This window comes from Salvelinus fontinalis, chromosome 18 (genome assembly GCF_029448725.1).
Source record: "Salvelinus fontinalis isolate EN_2023a chromosome 18, ASM2944872v1, whole genome shotgun sequence".
NCBI classification, from domain to species: Eukaryota; Metazoa; Chordata; class Actinopteri; order Salmoniformes; family Salmonidae; genus Salvelinus; species Salvelinus fontinalis.
Window position 1 is genome coordinate 19,402,904 of NC_074682.1, and position 7,378 is coordinate 19,410,281.

The following is a 7,378-nucleotide window of genomic DNA, read 5'->3' on the forward strand; positions in this document are numbered from 1 at the left end:
GTGCGGGGAGGTGGAATAACCCGCACCGGGCTATGTAGGCGAACCGGGACACCATGCGTAAGGCTGGTGCCATGTAAGCCGGCCCAAGGAGACGTACTGGTGGCCAGATATGTAGAGCCGGCTTCATGGCACTTGGCTCAATGCTCAATCTAGCCCTACCAGTGCGGGGAGGTGGAATAACCCGCACCGGGCTATGCACACGTACAGGAGACACCGTGCGCTCTATTGCGTAACACGGCGTCTGCCCGTACTCCCGCTCTCCACAGTTAGCCTGGGAAGTGGGCGCAGGTCTCCTACCTGCCCTTGGCCCACTACCTCTTAGCCCCCCCCCCCCCCCCCCCCCCCCCCCCAAGAAATTTTTGGGTGGTACTCACGGGCTTTTCGGGCTTCCGTGCTAGACGTGTCCCCTCATAACTCCGGTTCCCTTCTCCGGTTGCCTCTGCTCTCCTCAGTGCCTCCAGCTGTTCCCATGTGTAGCAAACTTTACCGTCCAAAACATCGTCTCAAGTCCATTCCTCCTTCTTGTGCTGTCCCTTCCTCCGATTACACCGCTGCTTGATTCTGGATTGGTGGGTGGTTCTGTAACGGTATTCCTCCTCCTCTTCAACCGAAGAGGAGGAGTATTGATGGAACCAAGGCGCAGCGGGTTGTGAACACATAATTTATTTAAAGAAAAGACGAAAAAACACGAACTTCACTACAACTAACAAAACAACAAACGGAGTAGACAGACCTGGATGACGAACTTACATTAAACACGAAGAACGCACGAACAGGGAAAATAGACTACACAAAATGATGAACAAACACTGACACAGGAGACAACCACCCACCATGAACACTGTGAAACAACCTACCTAAATATGACTCTCAATTAGAGGAACGCCAAACACCTGCCTCTAATTAAGAGCCATACCAGGCAACCCTTAAACCAACATAGAAACAGAAAACATAGAATGCCCACCCAAACTCACGTCCTGACCAACTAACACATACAACAAACTAACAGAAATAGGTCAGGAACGTGACATACACACATTGGTTATAAACCTGATATAAGTTTGATGAATCTAACGACAAAGTAGGTGATCCCATCGCAAAAACAAATTTGGTTAAAAAATTTCACCTCAAAATCAAAATTCTGTCAATAAAATCTGCAGTCTATAACAAGGGCTGTGGTCCAAACACTTTAAAGACACACCCTATCCCCTCAGTTCTCAAATTAAGTGGACACTTCTGATGATGTATCACTTCGTCTGGCGAGTATACACTTGCAGGGCAAGGGGCAAGGGAGGAAGGAATGATTTTTAAATGGATCACCCTTGGCCGGAAATTCGTCACTCACGCGATGATTTCAGCCACCAGTAGCTTGTGGGTGCTTTATATGCACTACAGTCAATTATGAGTGCACGTCTACTTATATTAAATATATAATTATTAATATACGCCTACTGTATGATAGCTAGCAAATTAATTAGCTAACTAACGTTAGCCTGCCTAGCTGGAACTTCTGAAGAAGGAAAATGTTTTATTTCTACAACTTCGAAAAGATAACCAAACAAAACATATTTACATTTTACGAGGCATGTTTGTGCCGTCATGTGCATTAGTAGCACAATTTCGCACTTATTTACATTCGTTTTTACTTACACTTGTATGTTGACTTCTCCATTGATGTTGTTTTTAAGTTTTCGCTGACTTTTCTTAGTGGATGTACAGTCGTCGCGAATTGAATTATGGGGAGTTTCAGGCCCCGAAATGAACATAATTGTACACTCCCAAAGCCGACTAAAAATTAGGGCTGGGGGGCTTAAGTTGCAAACTTCCCTTGCTTGGCTAATCATTTGGACCGCCCTCCAAGATGGCGACGGGCATTCCCCCAAGGGCATAAGGCGAGGGTAGGTGGACGAGGGTGTGTCTTTTAAGTGTTTGGACCGCAGGCAAGGTCTTGCTTCTTCACATGAGGGTTGAGGACTAAACTGACCATGTGCACAGTGAGTCACATGATTCTAACTTGTTCCCGATTGGAGATATTGAGAGTGTACAATCCTGTGTTACAACCATCCCTGGTCTCCCCACTGACACCTCAAATGTTCTACTGCTTGAGCTCCTGTTCCTCTTATATAATATTTTCTCAAAAGTATTGTGGAGCTCCTGCACCTAAATATAAACAGTACCAACACCCAAACCTATTTCAGTCCAAGTCAAGCACTGATAAGAAGTAAACAGGTAGGCCTCTTTCATGACGTTTCAACTGGATCAGAGCATGACATTTTTCCCTTTCACGCTGAGTGGTTATCGAAAGGGAGACAGCTGGAAAGATTTTTCAAATACATTGAGGAACTATTGTCATTCTCAATGGATGTAAAAGCAGACGTTGTTTGCTTGCCGTTTGAGGTGAAGAAAACATTACTTTGAGAAGCTCCACAGGTCATTAGTGGTGGTGCATTAAGCCAATCCGAAATACTATAATTTGTGCACAGGCCAGATAGCCTACAGACCTATTTCTAAGCTACTCAGGTGCACATCCTTATTCAACATTGACTAGAGCGCTTCAAACAAAAGACAATGACTAAATTGAATTGACAAAATTTGATGAAATAAACTAAAACTTGTTTCTCACAAGTGTTGCATAGGTTGTGCACTCTGCAAACAATGTGTCCACTCCGACAATGAGAAGGGTACAAGGAACAATAATATATTGAATGCATTAACAGAAATTACCATAACCAAACAAACACTGTAGATTAGAAATTAAAGGAATTAATGGTAAATGTACTACTAGCAAACAATTCACACAATGAAGTTATGAAACAATGAATGTGCACAAATTGGCGGGAGAGATCGCATTCTAGCGAGAGAAGTGCATTGTGCATCTGGGCGCTGATGTCTACATTGGCCATGCAGCGCTTATGGTGATACGGCCTCTGCAGAAATCAGGGCATTCATACTTCTTGCTCATCGCGGAGCAGTGCAGAGCTGTTGTCAAGGAAGTGAGTTTGTGTTTATACAGGATGTTCCGCCCCCACCTACTGTCAACCAATCATGTCAATGCAGAGCTATACAGAGCCCTCGACATTGTTACAACATTTGGGAGCCATATGGTGGTGCGGTATATATCTCAATTTGGCCTCTGCATGCCTCTGGAGGCTCACAATTGCGTCATACCCTCCATATGGCGCCATCGACCACATTTTCGGATCAAGTGCAAATATATATATAACATGCAAGATTGCGTCCCAACAACTGGGGTACCTTGTAATGTGTCCAAGGCGAATGTGCAGAGTTCTTGTAAAGACAGGATGGAACCTCTTGGACTGTGCCTTTAATGAGTGGCGACAGGTATGGCCATACAGTCTGGCGAGTGTGGGGCTGTCTGCCAGAGAGCAGCTAACGGAATGTCGCAAGCCACCAACAGTATAGCGAAGAGGAAGAAGGAAACATACTGGTTACCCAGATTTCCTAATCCTAAACAGTGGAGCAGCGATGTGTCTGGTCTGTCTTGCCCCAACTTCGAGGAAGAAGGGTTATAAAGAACAGAATATTTCCCCGACCGCTCGCCCCCGTGAGGGGTGGTAGAGTGGTCAGTGGTCAGTGGCCGGACTGCTTGAAACAAGCACAGGTGTAGGGACGAGGAAGACGCCTAAGCATTGTAGACTTGGGAGTACCAAATAGGTGTATAGGGTTCCCGGGCCTGAAAAGGGTGCAGTTTCCCCCTCCCCTTTATTGAACCAGAAAGTATACATAATTAAATACTGGGCTAAGGGAGTCCTGTAGTGAGACAGAAAAAGCCTGTGCCTAGGTTTCATTCCCTGCTCCGCTCACCTAGAGTGATGCCACCCCCTGGAGGAGAACCAAGGGGGTGCACTTATGAGTCTGTTCTATGGTGTTCGGTTGCGCGCAATAGAGATATTGAGTCAAAGTGCATGGGAAGAGGGCCATGATAGACGGCAAATGTCAATCAGTCATCCTGCTCCGTTTGTCACAACCGACCCGAGGGGTAGTGGGCATACACTGACTTCTACCCCTGGCTGGAACCTGAAAAGGTGCCGAGGGGAGAGCCTAAGTGTCACGATCGTCGTAAGAAGCGGACCAAAGCGCAGCGTGGTTTGAATACATTCTTCTATATTTAATGAAGAACACTTAAACAAAAACAACAAAACGAAGAAGACGAACGTGACCGCTATATAAACACAGTGCTAACATGCAACATAACATAGACAATAACCCACAACACAAACAGGCTACCTAAATATGGTTCCCAATCAGAGACAATGAATGACAGCTGCCTCTGATTGAGAACCATATCAGACCAAACGAGAAAACCCCACATAGAAACAGACAACATAGATAATACCCACCCAACTCACGTCCTGACCAACTAAATAAAGACTAAACAAAGGAAATAAGGTCAGAAACGTGACACTAAGGGAGAATAGCACTTGGGGGTAAGGAGACCACATGTCCCAGATTGTGTGGGACAGTCTGGCATTTTGTCCCTTTGTCCTATAACCAAACAATCATGTCCTGCATTTTATCAGCAAATTAAAACCACTAATTTACAATAAAAGGTTGATTTGTCCAATTACCGTGCGACCAGCAGTCAGACATTCCACGTTGCACTTATGAGAAGATATATATCATAAGGATTTGGTACTGGTGATGTTCAACACTCCAGTCATTGTTGAGATCTGATATTCTGTAGGCCAGTATGTCATATCATTAAACAACCACTTTTGTCAAATCCTTTCAGGCTAAATTCCAGCTAAACATGGAGAGGACAGTTAAAGCTGCAATATGTAACTTTTTAAGCACCCCGACCAATTTCACATAGAATAGTGAGTTATAGATATTTTATTCTCATTGAAAGCAAGTCTGAGAAATTGTATATCTGTTCTATGTGTGTTATTTCTATGCTTACCAATCTTCTGTTTTGTTTTTACGTCTTTTACTTTCGGTTTTGTACACCAGCTTCAAACAGCTGAAAATACAATATTTTTGGTTATGTAAAATATATTTCACAGGGGTTTAGATGGTATAATGATTCTCTACTCAATACTTGCTTGTTTTTGGCTACACTAGTTGTCACGCCCTGGCCTTAGTTATCTTTGTTTTCTTTATTATTTTAGTTAGGTCAGGGTGTGACATGGGGGGTGTATGTGTTTTGTACTGTCTAGGGTTTTTTTGTAGATTGATGGGGTTGTGTTCATTCTAGGTGTTTATGTAAGTCTATGGTTGCCTAGATTGGTTCTCAATTAGAGGCAGGTGTTTATCGTTGTCTCTGATTGCGGTCGTACAATATGATATGAATTAGAGCACGTATAGTATCATATATAATCGTATAATATCAATTGAATTGGAGGATGTATAGCCTTCAAACTCAACTCTGGACCTTGAAGTTCCCCTGCATTTCTTTATTGATCCCCTCTAATCAGGGACTGATTTAGACCTGGGACCCAAGGTGTGTGCAATTAATTATCAGGTACAACAGAAAACCTGTAAGGCCTGGGTGTCGGAGTGTGAAGGAAAAGCGCAGGAGCAAATACAATTGTTCTTTAATGAACACAGAACAAACTAGGCCACCCTACTAACACACTGGGAGTACACTATAAACTACCCCAGACACGGGGGAAAATGAACACAGTCCAGAATAAAGTGAAGCACAAAACCAACACCACACTTACATACAAACAATCCCGCACAAAGAAACATGCGGGCCGGCTGACTAAATAAGCCCAACTAATTACACCCTCATACAAAACAGGTGCACCCAATAAACACATAGGGAGGGGGAGAAAAGGATCAGTGGCAGCTAATAGGCCGGTGACGACGACCGCCGAACGCCACCCGAACGGGAAGGAGAGCCTGCCTCGGTCGAAGTCGTGACAAAACCAGCAGGCTCCAGACTGCGTATGGTAATAGTTGAATAACCCTGACATATGTTATTATACTTCTTTCTCTGAGACCAGGCTGCTTGTTGCATTGTAATGACAAAGGTTAGGAAAATAAGGTTAGGAAAATGGTTAGGGGAAGGGTTAGCTAAAATGCTACAGCTGTCCCCGATGCGGCTTGAACATGTAACCTTTGGATTGTTAGACAGTTGCGATATTATACTTTGTCTAAAGCAACCAGACCATTTTACATAACATATGTCTTGGAGGTCCACAAAAATATGTATAATATCCTTAGTATGGCTCTAAGGCCAGCCTGGATATGCACAGTTGTGGACATATTATTAGGCAGAATAAGCAATTGCCTCAGGCCTCACATCATCAAGGGGCATAATTTAAGAAAAATAATACTAATACTTCAAATAAAAATAAATCTCCGCTTGAGGCTCGGCTTCTGCCTGGGGCATGTAAATCACTAAGTCCCCCCCTGGATAGCAACAACACATGCATGACATTCTCATAAACGAACATGTGCATTCAGGCAAAAACATACAGACATCTCTGTCTTTATCTTATACACATGTGTGCACAGCTTTCAAGTGCAGCCTTGGTAAACACATAATTAAACCATATCACATAACTGTCCAATCAGTAAAAGCCTGTCTCTGTGTACCGTCAGGTTCAGCACATGCAAGAAGAGAACATAGGCACTTTATTACAGTAGACCCAGAGCGATTTTGAGTGCCTTCAGAAAGTATTCACACCGCTTGACTTTTTCCACGTTTAGTTGTATTACAAGGTAGGATGAACATTTATTTAATTGTAATTTTTTGTCAGCGATCTACACAAAATAATCTGTAATGTCAAAGTGAAAGAAAAATTCTAACATTTGTAAAAAAAAATATATATATATAACACTAATCTACAGTATCTTGATTAAAATAATTATTAAACTCCCTGAGCCAATACATGTTAGAATCAGCTTTAGCAGTAATGAGTCTGTGAGTCATTCTGGGTAAGTCTCTAAAACAATATTTGCACATTATTCTTCACAAAATTATTCAAGATCTGTCACGTTGGTTGTTGATCATTGCTAGAAAGCGATTTTCAAGTCTTGCTATAGATTTGAAAGCCGATTTAAATCAAACTGTGTAGCTAGGCCACTCAGGAACAGTCAACGTCATCTTGTTAAGCAACCCCAGTGTATAATTGGCCTTGTGTTTTAGGTTATTGTTGAAAGGTGAATTTGTCTCCCAGTGTTTGTTGGAAAGCAGACTGAACCAGGTTTTCCTCTAAGATTTTGCTAGTGCTTGGCTGTATTCCGTTTCTTTTTATCCTTAAAAAATTCCCTTGTCCTTGCCGATGACAAGCATACCCATAACATGATGCAGCCACCACCATGCTTGAAAATATGAAGAGTGGTACTGGATTTGTCCCAAACATAAAACTTTGTATTCTTAGACATAATGTTAATTTCTTTGACACAT